This window comes from Triticum dicoccoides, chromosome 7B (genome assembly GCF_002162155.2).
Source record: "Triticum dicoccoides isolate Atlit2015 ecotype Zavitan chromosome 7B, WEW_v2.0, whole genome shotgun sequence".
Classification (NCBI taxonomy): Eukaryota; Viridiplantae; Streptophyta; class Magnoliopsida; order Poales; family Poaceae; genus Triticum; species Triticum dicoccoides.
The window spans coordinates 523,396,906-523,416,716 of record NC_041393.1 but is presented as its reverse complement, the minus strand read 5'-3'; the positions used below and the strand labels follow the sequence as shown (position 1 = coordinate 523,416,716).

The following is a 19,811-nucleotide window of genomic DNA, read 5'->3' as shown; positions in this document are numbered from 1 at the left end:
GCAGTGGCCTTTAGTACGGGTTGGTGGCTCCAACCGGTATTAAAGACCCTCCCTTTAGTACCGCTTGGAGCCACCAACCGGTACTAAAGGTGGTGCGCTGCCACCCGCAGTGCACAATGTTTAGTCCCACCTCGCTAGTTGAGAGGAGCTCGCACCAGTTTATAAGCCCCGCCGCGGCTACCGTGTCGAGCTCCTCTCTAAGCAGGCCTTTGTGGGCCTATTGCAAGTCTTCTGCCCTGTGGGGCCTACTGGGCCGTACGGGCCTACATCCTGGCCCAACTAGAGATTGGGTTAGTCGTATGCAGGTCGTGCCGGCCCAGTAGGCGGGTTGTTTCTGCTTTATTTCAAAAAAAATCCTTACCAACCAGTACTAAAGGTCCCCCAGACCACGGCGCGTCTCGTGCCACGTGGTGGGCCTTTAGTCCCGGTTCGTGTTGAACCGGGACTAAAGGGGGGGGACCTTTAGTCCCCACTCTTTAGTGCCGGTTCCAGAACCAGTATTAAAGGTCCTTATGAACCGGTACTAAAAGTCGTGTTTCTACTAGTGAGTATGGAGTATTAAAGTGCCCCCTAGGGTATAAGGTTTCCTTTGGCTGTTCTCCCAGAAAAAATCATGACTTGTGACAATCTAAGGAAAAGGGGTACGGCTAAACCCCTAGAGTGTGTTCATTGCAAAGACATAGAAACTCTATATCATTTTTCGAATGTATTGTATCTAGGAAAATCTGGGAAGATGTTGAAATGCTTTTCTAGGTGCCAATCGTTAACTTTGAATCTGTTGCTAAGGTGTGGCTTTGCAATAAAAGATAGATTCACTTGAATGTAGTTACATCTGCAATCTTGTGGGGTTGTTGAACTTTAGAAACTCTATAATATTTAACAGAGTTTCATGGATCTCTGTAAAATAGGTGCTAGGCCTAGTCTCCCAATACTTGAGAGTCTAGACAAAACCGTTTCAGGAGCTGTAAGGAGGAGCCTTGATGGATGAAGGTAGAAGGCTCCCTTTTGAAAGAACATGCGGTGCCCCCATGTTTGGTTTTGGTAATTGATGACAATCTCTATGGACTAATGGTTACCTTGAGTTATATTTGAAGGTTTTGTCCATAGGTTTTTCTTGAAGTCCATGTGTTGGTTTCAAGGAGTTTATGAGTTGACCAAGGTGCTATTAAGGAATTATCCAAAGATTGGTCATACATCATCCAAATGAAGAGAGTTGGAAAGATTCAAGGTTGATCAAGACTAAGTCAAAGAATGAATCAAGTTGATCAATACACAAAGCATAGAAGATGTACCGAGAGGGATCAAGTGATCCCATGGTATGGTAAGCATGGTCAATTATGCTTTGTGTACTAACCCATGGTCTTCGTAAGAGTTCTTTGTGGGGTTAGGTTGCGGTGTGCAAGTTCAAGTAGGCTCATCACGTAGATATCATATGCTTGAAGCTTGCTGTCCATTGTAGCGATAATGGACTTGTGAAGATGTGCAGAAGAGTGGCTCACCCATAGTGGAGTATGGGGGAGCAATCTACTAGTCTTCATCGAGCCAACGCAATCAAGAAAGGTGGTCCATCTTGAGGAGGAGAAGATCTTCATCATCTAGCTCAAGTGGATCATGTGCAAGGCAAAGGTTTGCCCTTGATAGGTTTTCTATTTTACCGGTCTCACGGTAGTTGTGGGAGACCGGGTTATAGGATTGATTGCCGTACTATCAAGGGGGGCTCTCGATCAGTTGCTTGATCATATCGTTCGTTGAGAGCTCAAACCATTGCATCCTTGCATCATCTTTTTGGTTCTTGTTTGGTTCTTCTCCTTGTGAGATTTGGAGCTTATGGTCATTTTTATGACAAGCTCGAGTTCATCGAAAATGGAGTTCTCATGCATCTTCTATGATGTTTTCGTTGTTGGAGGGTATGCCGGTTCCTCTCGGTTGGAGGTTTCACTCCTTTGTTTGCTAAGCATACCTCCCCTCGCTGTTTTGATGCTACTCGTCTTTCTCTATCCAACAAGCTTGAGTTTGCTCAATTCGGAGCTCATTTGCAGAAGTTATGGCAGTTCTGGTTTCCTTGGAGTATACTTTGTTTTCGTGGTAGTGGCATAAGGGTGGCACCAGCGGTAGTACCGCGGTCTACAGCGGTAGTACCGCAGAAGCTCTCCAGCGGTAGTACCGCTCCACGAAGCGGTAGTACCGCTCTCAGCGGTAGTACCGCTCTGCAGGGCGGTAGTACCGCTTGCGGGTTTCGGCCGTAGTACTGCAGCTGTTCTGCGCTACTACCGCCTCGATTCGAGACCGATGTTTTCTCATGTCGGGTTTTGCGGTACTAGGAGCGGTAGTAGGAGTGGTAGTACCGCTCCAAGCAGTAGTACCGCTCTTCTCCCGCGGTAGTACCGCTCTGGGGCCAGGGCCCGGTCTTCCTCGCCAGCGCGGTAGTACCGCTCTCAGCGGTAGTACCGCCCTGCCCAAGCGGTAGTACCGCTCTGTGCGGGGATGTTCAGTGGGGTAACGGTTAGATTTTCCCCCTCCTATAAAAGGGGGTCTTCTTCCCCATTGAACCTCATCCTTTGAGCTCGTGTTCTTCCCATTGTTGACCTTCTCCGAGCTTGCTATCTCTCAATCCCTCCATGGATTCTTGCTAGTTTTTGGGGGAAAAGAGAGAGGAGATCTAGATCCACATTTCCACCAATCACTTTCTCCTCTAAGTGAGGGGAACCCCTTGGATCTAGATCTTGGAGTTCTTCGCGTTCTTCCTTTGTTCTTCCTCTCATTTTCTTCCCTAGCATTAGTTGCTTTGGTGGGATTTGGGAGAGAAGGACTTGGGCACTCCATGTGCCCTTGCCATTGCATTTGGTGCATCGGTTTTAGTTCTCCACGCGATACGTGGAAGTTACAAGTTGAGAAGCTTATTACTCTTGGGTGCTTGGTGCCCTTGAGCTTGTTTATCTTGGGTGCTTGGGCCCCCTAGTCGGTTGGTGGTGTTCGGAGCTCAATCATTGTGGTGTAAAGCTCCGGGCAAGCGTCGGGGTCTCCAATTAGGTTGTGGAGATCGCCCCGAGCATTTTGACGGGTACCGGTGACCGCCCCCAAGGGTTGCCAAAGTGTACGGGTTCGGTGACCACCCCCAAGGGTCGCCATTTGTACGGGTTCGGTGACCACCCTCAAGGGTCCCTTAGTGGAATCACGACATCTTGCATTTTGCGAGGGCGTGAGGAGATTACAGTGGCCCTAGTGGCTTCTTGGGGAGCATTGTGCCTCCACACCGCTCCAAATGGAGATTAGCATCCGCAAGGGTGTGAACTTCGGGATACATCGTCGTCTCCGCGTGCCTCGGTTATCTCTTACCCGAGCCCTTTACTTATGCACTTTACTTTGTGATAGCCATATTGTTCTTTGTCATATATCTTGCTATCACATAGTTGCTTATCTTGCTTAGCATGAGTTGTTGGTGCACATAGGTGAGCCTAGTTGTTTTAGGTTTTGTGCTTGACAAATTAACCGTTAGGTTTATTCCGCATTTGTTAAAGCCTAAACCGTAATTATTTTAAAACGCCTATTCACCCCCCCTCTAGGCGACATCCTCGATCTTTCACCTTTGCTATGGAGCCAAACTGAAACTTTGTGAAAAAACAAGTGAGAAAATCTCATGGAAAGAAGTGGTGGGAACAACTACTCATGGAGGAAGAACCACAATCAAGTACCAGCTTAAACATAAAGAGGAGAAGGATTATATCCACGTGGTGTTCTTAGGGCTCTGATGAGTTTCTTCACTAACCCGCGTGCCTGACTTGGGATTGCTACCCATGTAAGAGTTTGAAAGTAGAATGTTTTGTTATTTTGTTCTGTTTTCCTTTATTAGTATTCCTATGATCCCCCCTAGTTTCTAATCTCTCTCCCGTGGTTTTGACGAGATAGACAAAAGTCTATTCAGGATTTTAGAGTGAGGTGCTTATGCCTCCATGTGATCTTAGAGAGTTTGTAATAAACAGTACTCCAGCTATATGGTTTCTTTCTTATGAATGGAGCCAAGGGAGACCCCTTTTCATTGAAAAAAGAAGAATAGTTCCACAAAACTAGGGAGAGAAGGAAAGGTAGCCATACTTTGATGATGATGTCACTGATCTACAGCTTGTGAATTCTTGCATGGAGGTAGCCGATCACCCGTAGCTTGGGTGCCGAAGCAATCTTGAACCTCACGCAATCGGTTCCACCATAAGGTGGCTTGAAGAAGATGATGCACTCCAAGAGCGGGGCATCCACCACGGTGAAATCTTCCACCTTGGACAACCCAAGGAGCAAACACCTAAGGCTTTGACTACAGACATGGACGCGCTCGAGCTTCCCCTTGACCACGAGACCAAGGTTCTCCAAAACGGGGCTAGCAGCGAGTAAGCGGTGGATGTACTGGTCGCTCATGTCGATCCTTACCAAGCCGAGCCTCCGGAGATTGGGAAAGGCATCGACGGCGAGCGGGAGGTTGTCGGGGATCTTCCAGTAGGCCAAGGAGAGGGACTGGAGCGTGCCACATCGGAGTATGTCGGCGGGGAGGGGCGGCAAGGTGGTCCGGGGCTGGGTTTGCTTGTTCAGGAAGGAGAGGTTCTTGGTGAACTTGGCAGCGAGGAGAGGGACGTGGATTTTTAGAACATCTGCACCCGGGCCCTGCTATCCTAGCTGTCCAATATTGCTTTAAGATCTGTGCAACACAACTAACTTTTTATCTGAAATTTTCTCTTTTTTGTTTCTCTCGCATAAAACATGTTTTGAAGTTCAAACCTCTACAGCGTGGCAAAGCTTTCTATCTAGAATTTAGGATAAATCTTTCTGATTTTTTGGTCAAAAATAAATATACAAAAAATGATCTTTAAATTTTAAAAATCATTTTTTGTATATTTATTTTTGACCAAAAAATCTGAAATATTTATCCTAAATTTTAGATAGAAAGCTTTGCCACGCTGCAGAGGTTTGAACTTCAAAACATGTTTTATGCGAGAGAAACAGAAAAGAGAAATGTGTTTGCACGAATCGCGAAGCGCAGAATGGATGGCTAGATAGTGAGGGCCTTGGTGCAGGTGTTCTGTTATATATTTTCGGCGAGGAGACGCGGCCACTCGGGGAGCTCGAGATCCAGGGAGGCGGACCTGCAACTGAAGAGGTTGACGGTGCGGAAGGGCCCCGGGTGGCTGGCGAGGGCCCCAGCGACGGTGGCGACGCGCGTGGCCTCAGGTAGGTCGGCATCGGCATCGCACAAGATGAGCGGGGTGGTGCGCCAGATCTGCTGCCAGTGGGAGGCGAAGGCAGCGGTGCGTGCGGCGTCCGCGAAAGGGAGGCGGGTGATGATGTGGCCGCGGAGGTCGTTGGGGAGGGCGCTGATGCGGTCCTCGCCGTTGTAGTGCCGGGTGGGGTGGGAGGCGGCATCGTCGCCCATGGTGGCAATGAGTGTTTCGGCCGGAGAGTGGAGCTGCTAGCTGGGAAAACAAGTGTTTGAAGCGAGTTCCCTCGCCTCTCAGGCCCTATAACTTTGTAGTCTAGTGCACGCCACTCAATAGTACACTGGCACTATCTCTCTCTAGAGTTGACCAACTAACCAAACTCGTTTTTTATCTAATCAAACTGTTGATTAGTTGTTGGCTAGTAATCATGAAGTCATCGAGAAAACCCTAAAGATTGATTTTTTTCTCGAGAGTATGCAAATTGTAGAAGAAGAAGCAAACAATTGATTGAAACTTATGAACACTAATGTAAAAAAACATACAAACACTACTTGTTCTATTTCCATATACCCTTCGTATGGTTCAACTTGTAAATTTTAGTGTATTATTGTGCATTACTAGTGGCTCAATAGTGATTGTATTATAAATTATAGCTTTATTTTAGCAATCATGCTTTCGTTAGTCCAAGGTCCATAGAAATTGCACAAGGTTTACAAAGAGAAAATACAAAAGACCGCATCCCTTGATGAAGATAAGAAGAAATCTATCGAAGAGATGTGCCACGTGATGAACTCCTTTCCCTAGGGATGCAGTGCTATCCACTTGGTAGCACACTAAACAAAAATACAAAGAAACGCCGTGATTGATAAAGATGAGGAAAATCTCTTGAAGAAATGTGGCACGTGGTGAACTCCTTTCGGTGGGGATACCATGCTACCCTCTCGGTAGCACACGTGACTAGTGTGCATCTTTGTTATCAACTATGAAAGGGTACATCAAAGACAAACAATGTACCTCTCATTGATCTCACAATAGGAGAACTTGAGGTGAAAAGGAACTGGAGAAGCTAAGGATAACATGTGTGTTTATGTTTCAACATCATCCAAAGAGAATCCATTTACTAGGCAGGTCTCTCAAAAAATAGGCCAAGCATTTGCTCCAAGAGAACCGACCAGCTGCTTCCTTCCGAGACCACATGGCGGGACTCCAAAGTAGAGATCAAAAAAGATAGGAAATAACTTGTCAAAATATGTTTACACAATGAACGACTTTCCTCTATTGCATGAGATGGAAAGGAAAGATTGCATCATCTCCCCGTCCCGCTCAAAACCTGCTAGGAGATTGATGAGTACATTTTACTGTAGTTTTCATCTTACTTTTTCTAATCTTAGTCATAAGATTTTTTGTGTTTTGCCGTGTTCACATGCCCTTTTGTCACACTTCACTAGGATTCCAAAGAAGTAGGAGATTTGAGCATTGGTTGGAGAGCACCTATTTTGGTGTAAAATATGCTAATTCGACATCATAAAAGCCTTCCATATAGAGATGATCAAGTGGGGAGAAACCAAACCATGTCTGGTGATTCAGAAGAAAAGACAGTGCATGGTAACTGCACCCTCTCATACCAGCGATCGTATCATACCTTGCCACCTCCCCCTATTCGGCTAATTCAACCCTATGGGATTGGACTCATATGTGATGAATAGAAAGACCCCAAACCACGAAAAATAAGCAGAAAAGATCACCTTCGGAAGGGATCAAGAGAGGGAATCGGGAGAAGGGCAACACTGTTGAAGTTAAATCCGGCAGGTCGGGTTGGGGGTCGCGATCTGGTAGCCTTGGCACAATGGTAACAAAGACACGGGGACACACGTGTTTACCCTGGTTCGGCACCTCTCGAAGAGGTAAAACACAATGTCCTACTTTTCTTATCTTGATGTGGATGCGGTACAAAGTAGAGGTGATCGATACGTCTCCAAACTTTTTCTAACAATTTTGCTCTTGTTTTGGACTCTAATTTGCATGATTTGAATGGAACCTAACCTATACCAATGTTGTTTTGAGTAGAACTACTTTGGCATTATTTTTTTGTGTAGAAATAAAAGTTCTTAGAATTGGATGAAACTTGGCGGAGATTTTATATTGAATATACAAAAAATACTGGTCAGATATCTCCTGGAGGGGGATCCACCCACTATTGTAGGATGGTCCTAACGCGACACTACAATCAAAGACCGTTCAACGAAACTGTGTACGATGCATTAATCACAAAACAATGGTGTAAGAAAACTACCAAAAGTGATACAAACTGTTTGCGATGGCAGAGACATCAAACACGATTCAGATTAGAGTTGTGTGTGCGATACGTGGCATATAGTTGATCCATACAAACTATTTGCTATGAGCCCAACAGAAATAGTTAGCCAGATGAAGATGTGTGCGATATACGACATATAGTTCACTCGGATGAACTGTTTGTGATTAGGCAACACAACAGAAACGGTCAGCCAGATCAAGGTGTGTGCGATATACAACATACAGTTCACTCAGATGAACTATTTGTGATGAGCCAAGACAACATAAACGGTTGAACTTAACAAGATGTGTGTGATACACAGCAAACCGGCAACTCAGAGAACTTTTTGCGATGATAAAAAACAACACAAATATTTACAAGTGACAATATGTGGGTGATGACAATATGTGTGTGATACCAAGAAAACAGGGTAACCTGTTTGCGATGATAAAAAAAAAGATAAATGATTCGGCACAATAAGATGTGTGTGATACCTGGCAAACAGGCCAGTAATCAGAGTTGTGTTGAAACACGGACTGACAATAACACAAATGATTCATGCTAATAAGCACCTAATTCAGAAAATGATTGCACAGATGATCGTTCGTACTCATACATAACCAACCAAACAACATAATAGCGACATTATATATCAGCAACGTTCAGAAAATAGCAAAATATAAACAGCTACTTGTTGGCGTTGTTGCGGGGCTGGCCTGTTGGTGCGACGATGTTGAAATATTCTCTGCACTAATGTAATATCCTCTCTCGGATGGAAGGGTCGAGGTTTAGGTCGGTGCCAACCATGTCCTTGAATATTTCATAGGCCCGACTGTTCGTCTGCTCTTGCTCCATCACAGTAGCTCCGGGCTCAGGAAAAATCCAGTCCACGGCCTAACGCATGTGTACGATGCGGCCTTGACGGATATGTTCCAAGCGGACGTAAAAAACAAAGGCATCTGCTGCGTGTGCTGCTAGAGCTCTAGCAGACCCTAAGGAGGCTGCCGCCCTTACCACGGTGAAATCCGCGAGTGCCACCAACTCCAAGTCAACGGCAGGCTCATCATCGCGTGCCAGGTTGCACAGTCAACCGCTCGTTCCATGTACAGAACCACATGTGTCCCTAACAGATCAGTTGTAGCCGCCAACTCTTCTGCGCTTGCCGCCAAGGCCACTGCACCCTCATTAGCGCGTACCGCCGCTGCCGCGGGCTCCGGCACGCGTATGAGCTGCGTCTCCCCCGTGCCTTCCATGATGGAGAGGGTGGTTCGAGTGTTTGAGGACATGTGTGATGTGGAGGATTTTTTGGAGGCGAGGACAGAGGGAGAAGAAGGACAGATTTGGGGGCTACGTTTGGAGAGAGATGATAGAGTGCGAAGAGATGATATTTATGGTATCCCTAACCCTTGCAGATAGTCACTACAGTTGTTACGTGTGTGATTATGTGTGTAGGAAAAACTTTGAAAATGCAAATGAGTTGTTTGTGATGGTTAGGAGCATTGCACATGATGTGTGGTGTGGGTACTCGTGGGTGATGATTTATAAGTTACGCATACGTGTCCTTATGTTAACACGTGTGTGATAGCACATGACATAACATACAATTGTGTACTGAGAATTGTTTGCTCCACTTAGTCTTCCCGCGCTCCAACGAAGACTTCCCGCACAGCCGTAGGGGTAAATTGTAAAACCCTCTTGCTAGCTATAAATAACCACAACAATGGCTGGCAGCATCGACTAACTATTGACCCCCTTGCTAGCTAGTTACTCACACATAGCGGCATACCACCAACGGCCAACGACAGGATGGAGTTGGGCAATGGCAGAATCTAGGCTGGCAACATGATGGTCGACTTGGCGGTCGACGACCATGCCGCCGCCTCTCCCGATGACGACCATAGGAAGCAGGAAACACAGTACGAGCAAGACGCCAGGTTAGCCAGGGTCATCCTAAAAGCAGACAGGGATCGCCAATGGGCGATACTGCCGCTCGGCATAGAGTGCGGCAGATGGTGTGAGCGGCGGATTAGGAACCGCAAGGACGCAAGGACAACTTCGGCAGTGGCGTCCACGACATCAGGCATAGGCTTATGTCCTAGATGGATTAGGGCGCAGTGCCAGATGTCGCCGTGGCTTGCCTGGGGGCTCTGACAGTAGCCCTGGCGAGAGCCAACGTCGTCTTGCCGGACATCGCTGAGGCAAACCCGACGGTCGTGGTAGCCCTGGTGAGCGCTGCACCTAAGGCAGTACCGGCAATCCCTGATGTCAAGGGGTCCCCAGCCTCAATCAATCAAGGTGTATTGGTCAACGACTTGGCGGCTCCGCTCCTCTTGAGCCCAGGATCACCACGTTGATGGATGATGGCATCTGTGCGTGCTGGGTCGGCGTCAGGTCCATTGTAGCTCTTTTGTGTGCGTGCAGTTTGTTATATTCTTGTAAATTAGCAAGCTAATGGTTTGTAAATTACTCATTGAACTAGGAACTGGACCAATAATATATTAACTGGTACATCGAGGTGCTATACAAATGGTTTTTAACCCCTTTCCGCGATGGCATTTGAAACCGCCGCCAAGTGAGTGTGTGCGATAGGGGGGTCCTTTCCAGACGACCCAGAAACCATCGGGGATAGGGAGCCATGATGCATATAGTTGTCCCTATAAAACTGTTTCTGATATCTCAAATATCCCAAACGCTCCCTGCATCCTTGCTACTCGTGTGTGCTGGCATTACCATCGCAGTCAGTATTCTATGCTGCTACGTTTATGATCCGCTGCCCATCACAAACAGTTCATGATTATAGAACGTGTATGATAAGCAGACAATCACACACATTCAGTTTTCCCGAACCGTATGCGATAACTAATTAAGAAGATTAGCTAATCATCGTATGAGTGTCAGATAGGATTACAAAACGTCGTTCCGTCGTAACAGCATCGTACATGATAACTGTCGCACATGTTATTCAGTGGTGCAATATTTATGATGTGTACCACATCAGAAATAGTTCATGATTGCAAATCGTGTACGATAAGGCAACTACCACAAACATTTAGTTTACCTACACCGTTTGTGATATTGTGTGACATCACACACGCTTTGCAAAAGGCAACTATGTGCATGCTCGCACACGTTTCCTCTATGTGAACCGTGTCGGATTAATGTGTATGTCGCAAATGTTTGTGTTTTACTAACCGTGTGCGCCGTAATGACTTGCATAGCATAATTTCACCGTAATTTAATTGCTGCTATTTAAGATTGTACTGGATTTGAATTTGAAAGTTGGACATAACTTTATTCATATCCATCACACTACTGCAGGTTGGTCCAAACGCGACAGTCCAATCAGAGACCCTTCAATGAAACTGTGTGCGATGCATTAATCACAAACGGTGATGTAAAAAAACTGTAAAAAAGATGCAAAACGTTTGTGATGGTGGATACATCAAACACATTCAGATTTTAGTTGCATGTGCGATGCGGGGCATATGGTTCAGTTCAATGAACTGTTTGCGATGAGGAAGAACAACAGAAACGGGCATTCAGATGAGGGTGTGTGCGATAAACGACATATAGTTCACTAGGATGAACTGTGTGTGATTAGGCAACACAATAAAAGGGTGTGCCAGATCAAGGTGTGTGCGATGGAGGGCATACAGTTCACTCGGATGAACTGTTTGCGATGAGCCAAGACAACAGAAACAGTTCAACTGAACAAGATGTGTCTGATACGTGGCAAACAGGTCTGTAATCAGAAATGTGTGTGAAGACCAATAATAACACAGCCAATTGCTGCTAATAAGCCATGTGATTTTCTCTGTCTACAAAAGAATAACACACACACACACACACACACATATATATATATATATATATATATAATTGAAATAAACATCCAATTACATAAGCAACTATACATATCATTCACACACACCTCAATAAACAATTGCACGCATTCTAAACTAGGAGAAACGAGCATCTAGTCATCTAATCCTTGTGACGCTCCCGCCACTGCTCTGTGGCTCGATCCCTCGTCTGGGTCAGGAAGAAAACACTTCCTCATGTCAACGATCCGCCTGTACATCTCGTAGCTTGTGTACACATCCTTGGTCGTGTACTTGACGTGTTCTGCATCCAGTCTCTGATGACAGACACTGTGCCAGGCGTTCTTGTCCTTCTTGCTCTCATCCTTCATCTTCATGTAGTAGGGGTCAATGATGGCCAAGGCGAGGTCAACCAGGGAGTTCTCTTTGTTGTGTCTCTGCCCCAGACCTTGTAGTGGTCCTGGATGTCGACAAGATTCTTGCAGGTCAAGCCCGAAACCTTGAGCGCTTTTAGATCATTGGTGGTGCCCACCGTAGTGAAACTGTAGTCGGAGCTGTTGATAAACCTAGAGAAATGCTTGCAAGGCCTTGTGGACATGTGATAGTGGTAGATGAGGACGTCATGTCGCACGCACAACAGGATGACGGTAACCTTCTGATCATGCCCGGCAGGACGAATGGTGTACTCGAGTTCGAAGCCGACCACTTGGTACTTGTCCTCAGCAAGCAACTGCTCCATAGTTTGGATGGAGCTCTCCACCGAGACTGGATTGTTTGTGTACACCACCGAGAGGGCCTTTCCCCTCACGTGGGTGTCCACTACGTGATGCATGGTGAACTACCCGTTGTTGTCGTCGTTTGCTGCTGGGAGCGCCATTGGAGCCACGGGGAGCGCCATTGGAAATGTCGGATGTCCTCTCTGTATGTGTTGTTGTGGGTGTGCTTATTGTGTCGTGTGGTGCAAGAGATGAAGGTAAAAGGCCGCAGGAATAAATGGGAGTCGGGCGGCCTGTATTCTCGGTGCATCCCCATGGCAGTTTTTGCAGCGGGTAACTGCATCGTGGCGCCGCACCCGGCGCAACCGCATGCACACGAACGTAGAGCGTGCGCGGCGGGACGCGAGCCGCCTCAACCACGAGCAACCACACACATAGAGCAGTTGAATACGCAGGGAATAGTCGTCTACAAGCTGGACGGCAGTTGCGTCGCTGCTTAGAGAGCGGCCGTGTGCTACTACCTCTGTCTTGGTCTATTAGTCCCCTTTATATCCTGTGCCATATTTTGACCTTAAATTTAACCAACAAAATGTTAATGCATGTTATAAAAATTATATATTTGGAAACTATGTTCAAATACGAATCCAACAATATAATCTCTAGCGACATGCATTCATATTTTATTAGTTACATCTCTAGTCAAAATTTGTCAGAAAAATACATAGACGACATATAAACCAGGTCGAGGTAGTAGGTAATTTAATCGCAAATGTTTTTTATTAATCGTATGTGTACGTGTCCTTTCGTCCTCCTCTCGCACGACTTGTCAGCTCGCTACCGCAGACGGCTTAGAGCACAAGCTTGAGCAGCGCGGGGGCGTTCTTTTGGCCAAATGGTGGTGAGCCCATTCCTACACCACCGCGCAGGTTCCCGCGCAAGATTCTTGCCCGACTCGGTGAAATCCCCCAAAATCCCAATGCCTACCGGCCTGCTATATAAACCCTGATGGTTGGCGAGTCCTACGTGGCATTTCCCCCTCCCTCCTTGTAGCTTATCTCATCTTCTCCCACAATCACCAATGGCACCGGTCTGTCATCGTCGCTCAGCCACTCCGCCGTCATTAGAGGACAACTCCAGCTGGGAACCTACACCGCGGCGGCGGCGCGGTCCCTAACATAGTGTAGCGCACATGGCATCCCTGTTTAGTTTGCGCGGAACACCCACCACACGTTCCGTCGCCGCTGCCCGTCGGCAGCTGTTGTCAGCCGCCGTTGCCGCCACCCCACCGTCTGCCGCCGTGGCCGCCACACCACCATCGAAAGCTAGGGCCATCGCCCGCTCCACCGCCGCGGCCCGAAGGCGAGAGGTGGCCGTCGTGGCCGCCACCCCACTGCCAGCCACCATGGCCATCACCCACTCCGCCACCGCGGCCCGAAGGCAGGAGGTGGTGATTGTGGCCGCCAGCCCATCATCGGCCGCCATGGCCACCATCCCACCATTGACCACCGGGGTCATCACCCGCTCCGCCACCGCCGCCCAAAGGTGGGAGGCGAAGGTGGAGGCCCGCACGTGCATCAGCGACCTTGCGCGCTACATCGAGTTCCTACGGGAGGAGGAGGAGTGCCTTGTCGAGCATGCAAAGAGCCTTACCGCTGCCCTGGCCGTAGCACACGCCACCGCAGAGGCGAGGAATCAGGAGATCTACAAGGAGAACCACCGCCTCGAGAAGGGTTGTCTGGAGCGGCAGAGGGCGTTCGAGCTGAGCGTCGCTGAAGGTGCAGCAGCGGCAGGCACCGTATTGCACTTGTCCAGCTCGTCAGTAGGCTCCACCTCTGCCTCTTACTGAGCGCATTCGAGAGAGGAGAGGCTGCCGGAAGTAGTACAAAGCCCCTCCATAGTAGTAGTATTTAGGGGCTATTTTGTTCAGTTCATCTGACTATAGATGTGGTGGGACTGTACAACGTACTTAAAATTAGCTAGTATATATAGTTGAACTAGCTATTTCAGTACGTGGTTGGCAACGATTGGGGAAAAGTTTGGTCAATTCAAATGTCGAGTTGAACTGTTTGTATAGAGAACGACTGCTTAATCAATGAATGAAATCTATGCTTAATTACTGAATTTTAGTTGCAAAAATTAGATAGTGCTAGTGATTTTTAGCTGCATATTTTGACAAATGGCAGTGTTACAAGGTTCACAAATGGCAATGTGACTAGATCAACAAATGTCAATCTTTCCATTTTGACAAATGGCAATATACCCAATATGACAGATGAAATCTTACCAAATTGTCTGTACGTGGTTGCACAAGGGTCATCCAAAACAACCGTTTCTTTGAAGGGATGCACAAATCCTGCTCGGCACATTTAATCTTGGCTTAGCACCGAAGTATCGCTTTGCATACCATATTCAATTTGAACCGTTTGCATTGAAGAGATGCAGAAATCCTGCATTGCGAATTTTCCCTTGGCTTACTAGGGAAGACCATAGCTCTCACTTTGCATACAGATGTTCTATCGAAAACGTTTGCGATGAAGAGCTGCACAAATCCTGCTTGCCACATTTTCCCTTGGCTTACTGGGAAGCTGTCGGTTTACGTACGGGTGTTCTGTCTAAAACGTTTGCGATCAAGAGCTGCACAAAATCGTGCTCGGCACATTTTCCCTTGGCTTCCTTGGGAACTGTCGGTTTGCATACGGGTGTTCTAACTAAAATGTTTGTGATGATTGTTTTATACTTAAAGACTGTTGATGTTTTTAAAGAAAATCGTTTGATAAGTATGTACATTCAGAGAGACAAATGCAAGTTCGTTCAAACCATATCTTTCATTGAGTCACACTGCAAATTTATATAGATATGATCGAGATACAGTATGAAACCCCAAAAAAACTAATTCCGGCGGCAGCGGAGGCAGCATGCCGCGTCGGTGTTGTCGTTGTTGTCCTCCGGGACTCCGTTGTTCAAATCTTCAAGGCAGCACAGAATGTTCTTCACATGGAAATCAAACATCATGTCGTCGTGGGGTCGATGGGCGGGGCGTGGGAGGCACTACCAAAAAAATACACATCCGTGACATTTTGGGTTGAACGAATTTTTCTGTCATACTTATGACACTTCTATGACGATAATTATGACAAACCCGGTACCATCATAGATGTGGTGGGCTCCTACTTCTATGACAAAAATTCATGATAGAAAATGGGCTTTTCATCCTGGGTGGGCCTGAGACGCACCTGCATGATATTCTTTGGGCCGTCCATGATAGAAAAAATCATGGTAGAAGCGAGGGCGAGGAAAATTTTGGGGAGTTCCCGGTTATGGTGGGTGGTCGGGGCCGAGCGATACATGGAGGTTTGTGTGTTTCTCTTGTACACGTATGCGCCTGTGTGCGAGGCGTTGAGCTCTAACTGAATCCGAGCGAGGCGTTAGGCTCTAACTGAAGTCGAGCGATTGCACTAGCTACGTTACTGAACCCCAATCGATCCCTTGCTGTTAACTGAACCCGAGTGATTCCTTTGCTACTGCTGCTAACCGAAGCCGATCGAACCTGCTGCCTCTTGATGAACAGTGAATGTGGGGTTGGTTGAACGAGTTGAGACATACGTGGTTGGGGTTGGATGAACAGTTCCTGGTTGGGGTTGGCTGAACAGGATCTCGTGGTAGTATAGGCCGTTGCCGCTGGATGAACAGGACCCTGATCAAGGAGGTGGGAGTGGATGAACAGTAGCCGGTGGAGGGAGCCTGTGGAGGGCTGGTTGAATAGGACCCCGTGGACGGCTAGTTGAACAGTAGCCGGTGGAGGCTGGATGAACAGGACCCCGTGGAGGGTTGGATGAACAGTAGCCGGTGGAGGCTGGAGGAAGTTGACGGTGGATGAACAGTAGCAGGTGGTGGCTGGAGGAAGTCGATGGTGGATGAACAATAGCCCCGTGGAGTCCCATTTTGCGGTACGCCACACCCCTCCCGATGAACAGGACCCTCGTTTCGACCATAGGAGGTCGAAGTGAAGTCTGTTTCCTCCGTTTTGTGGTACAACACACCCCTCCCGATCAACAGGACCCCATTTCGACCATAGGAGGTCGAAGAGAAGTCCGTTTCCTTAGTTTTTCGGTACACCACACCCCTCCCGGTGAGCAGGATCCCGTTTCGACCGTAGGCGGTCGAACAAAAGGCCGTTTCGTCCGTTCTGCGGTATGCTAGGCTTTGTTTCGGCTGTTCCATCCAAGCCAGTTGGCTCCTGATGAACACACGACGCATTTAGACCCAATCTGTTGCCTCCCGATGAACAAGACGCGTTCCGACCTAGTCACTTGGCTCCCGGCGAACACGACACTATTTCCTCCATTCCGACCCAGTCGGTTAGTTGAAGATGAACAGGACAACGTCACTGCCGTCCGTTGCCTCTCCATGTACACGAGCGCTGTCCGTCCATATGCGTGCATACGCGTTTCGAGACCCCGCTCGTATGTACGTACGTGGCCGTATTTTTTGGCATGTGGCTGTATGTACACGTACATGGTTTAGACGGGACAACCTGAACTGCTACGTGGGGGTCTCTACTATGACATGTGCCGCTACTTACTTGGCCACGGTTCATCATTGCATAGCGACCGATCGACCAGTATGTGCGTACACGTTTGCGGCAAGACAGGCAATGCTACGTACGATTCGACCAGGTGGGTCCTAGCTGTTAGGGAGGATAAGGACACACTTCCTTGCGTACGAAGATATAGCTGTTGGGTCCCAGTTGTCAAGGGGAATCATTTTTTTTGCCCGTAATAAGGACGCACTTCCTTGCGTGCGAAGATGTAGCTGGTGGGTCCCCGCTGTCAAGGGGAGAAAACATTATTTTTTTAGGGTAAAAAGGATACAGTTGCATGCATGCGTCCATGGGCATGGTGCGTCCCCACTGCCAGCCTCTCACGTACAGTCATCTTCCGATGACTCTCGTTTGCTGACCATGTTGACCACACCATGCCGAGCGCACCAACGCTAGTGGATGACGGCGTGGCCCCAGACTAGAACGACCCGGAGATGGGGAAGACGTGGTAGTGGAGTCGTAGATGGAGAGGAGTGGAAAACTTGACTGGTTTGGGTGCGCGACAGCACTGCCGCCCACGGGAGACAGGAGCAAGAACAGACGTTGAAGAAGCAGCATGGCAATTGGATTAACATCCAACGGTTCACCTACTAGAATTATTTGTTGATTAAGTTGACAAAGCCCTCCATACGCGTCTGCTTAGTAGGCCCACAAGTCAGCCACCAAATCTGTCGGGTCCCAGTTGTCATCGGGAGGAATAGTTTTTTTTGCATAACAAGGAGGCACTTCCTTCCGTGTGAAGATACAACCGGTGGGCCCGGCTATCAGGGGGAGGAAACATTTTTTCATCTTAATAAGGAGGAACTTTCCTTGTGCGCGACCATGGACCTCGTGGGTCCCAGCTGTCAGGCTCTCCATGTACAGTCCTCTTCTAATGACTCTCGTTTGTTGACCACGCCGCGCCGAGCGCAGCGAGGCAGTGGACGGCAGCGAGGCCCTAGACGGGAACGACCCGGAGATGGGAAGACATGGTAGTGGAGTCACCGATTGAGAGGAGTACAAGGGTTATAACTGGTCCTGGTGCGGCGTGGAGCTCCAGCCGGTGGAGAATAACAGGAGGTGTGGAGGGGTGAAGGGATAGCCTGGCCGACGGTAGGATAGCGCTTCACAGTGATGCGTGCTAAGTAGAGCTGCTAGCTGTCGAAGGCCGGAACAGGCGGTCCCGGACGCTGGAGGAAGAAGACGAGAGATTGAAGGTGCATCTCGGTCGTTGGATATAAATGTGGCAACGCCTTGCGTAGGGTTGGACCTATTGGCCCACATGTCAGCCTGCGAAAATGTGGCATATATTTAACCCATGTTTTCTAGAATTTACAGCCCATTTGCTGGGTTGGGTGAACAAATAATTTTGTGTCAATGCGGCCCATTTAATATTTTCTAAGAAATCCCAGCCCATTTGCACTTTCTTTAAATACACAAATTAGCTGGGCTTGTTCTATATATAATGTTAGGTTAGAAGGAGCAATTAATATCAAAAAATAAACCGGAGTGACACATTTATATATATAAAATTAACGAATTAGCGAGTTAATGCTCAAAAGAAAAATGAGCGTGTTATTATTACATTGGTCCTTAAAATCTTCGCAAACTTTTGTACGCAATCACCAGGATTTTCCTTGCCTGTGAGTCAAAAACAACCAGGATTTTCCTTGCCAACTTCTGTTAAACATTTACTTTTGTAAGTTAATAAGATGTGGGATGTTTTTATAATGTATATATAAGTCTCTATTAAATATACGATAATAGTAATCATATAAATATATATAATGTGGTTAGAAGGGAAAACATAAATTGGACACAGCATTATTATTCTTATATATAGATAAATAGAACAGAGATCTGCATTTTATTAAAAAAATACATTGGGCTGCCGATCTTTAAGAAAAAGTAAAACCTACGCTAGGAGGCCCATAGGCCGGTACGTACATGATGGAGCTCAAAAACTAAGTTGAAACCACTGTCTCGGTATGTCCTGGGATACACATGTTAAAAAACAAAACCTAGGCCTAGCTGATACTTGTTTGCCCTCTAGAAAGAAATGATACCAGCTAGATCCCCGATACCCATTTCCCGCAACAACAAAAAAAAGATCCCTGATACTCCTGAAAAAAAAGCTCCGCGATGACACCATTGGAAATTTATTTCGTTTATGTACTATAGGTTGACAAACTCGTGGGCCCCAACGTCAGAATACAATTAAGAGGAAGCTTTTTTTTCCAATGAGGCACTTGCTTGCGTATGGCTTGGACCAGGTGGGTCTCCACTGTCAGTCTCTCGGCGTACAGTCCTCTCCCGATTCCTCTCATTCGTTGAGCATGTTGACAATGGCATATGGCGGCGCCACGGCGAGTGCACACGGACAGGAAAGAACCAGAGCCGGGGAAGACGCCTCCATTCTTTCGAACATACCACACTAACCCAGTGGCTGCAGCCCTCTCACCCAAAAGTTGTACTGCTCGGGTTCGATTCCAACTGGTGCAGTTGAAAAATATCTAACACTTGCCAAAAATTCATCCCTAGTTTACCCAGTTTTTCGCACACAACATTGTCTCGCCATTTTGAAAATAGCATATCATTTTGACTTTGCATCATATGAAGATGTGCTATACATGAATGTTGATCAGCATGATGTTAACTTGTTGTTAGTTCCTTTTTTTACCATGAATAAAATTTCCAACATTCTATTATCCATGTTTGAAAAGTGCCTGTTGATTTAAATGCTCTGCCTCTGAAACATGCAGTTTCTTATATGAAAATCACTTGGACAAGCAGCCATCAGCGGTGTTGGATTCGATGCCGCACTTCTTCAATCCACCGGCAGTGCAAGGGGGAAATAAACTTCCGTCGCGTGTTGTCGGTTGGGGAATGGAGCGAACTGGATTAAAGAGGGGGTCGGCGACGCGACTGAAGAAGCACATCGGACGTGATTATTTTTCTCAGTGAATGGCTCTCAATGTCGTTTTTTACTTGCCTATACACCATAAAACTTGTATTTTTAGCCTCCCATTGCGTGGTGGACCAGCAGCCCATTTGCTGGGACGACCAGCCTACAGAAAGCAGCACTCAATTTTTCATCAAGCCCCCAAAACAACGCAGTACTATGTTAGTTTTGAGGCCGAAAACATTACGACAGGGGTTGAGTGGGGGAGGGGAAAGACAGAGCAAAAGATAAAAAAA

General features: G+C 47.2%; 1 pseudogene; it reads right to left on the bottom strand.

Annotated features, from left to right (window-relative positions):
* LOC119339064 overlaps positions 1–5,416 on the bottom strand; it is a 6,968-nt pseudogene extending 1,552 nt beyond the window's left edge.
* Positions 5,417–19,811: the final 14,395 nt, after the last annotated feature.